Raw genomic sequence first — 265 nt, 5'->3', positions numbered from 1 at the left:
TCACTAGGTGCTGTGTTGCTTCTCCATCTTTGTTTAGAGGGCGTTCCTCCTCTGGCTGGCTTGTTTTTCTCTTCTCTCCTACAGCATTTTACTAGACCATGTAACCCAGCACTTAACTATATAGTATTCTGTCTTGTATTCACTGTCATCTATTAAGTGTTTCCCCCCCCAGATCATAAACTTCTTAAAGGTAGGGGCTATGCTTGCTCTAGGAATACTTCATCACTTTTATCTCACACAGTGCTTGGGAAAGAGAAGTAATTAC

Source organism: Myotis davidii, unplaced genomic scaffold (genome assembly GCF_000327345.1).
Source record: "Myotis davidii unplaced genomic scaffold, ASM32734v1 scaffold217, whole genome shotgun sequence".
NCBI lineage: Eukaryota > Metazoa > Chordata > Mammalia > Chiroptera > Vespertilionidae > Myotis > Myotis davidii.
This window is presented reverse-complemented; position numbering follows the sequence as displayed.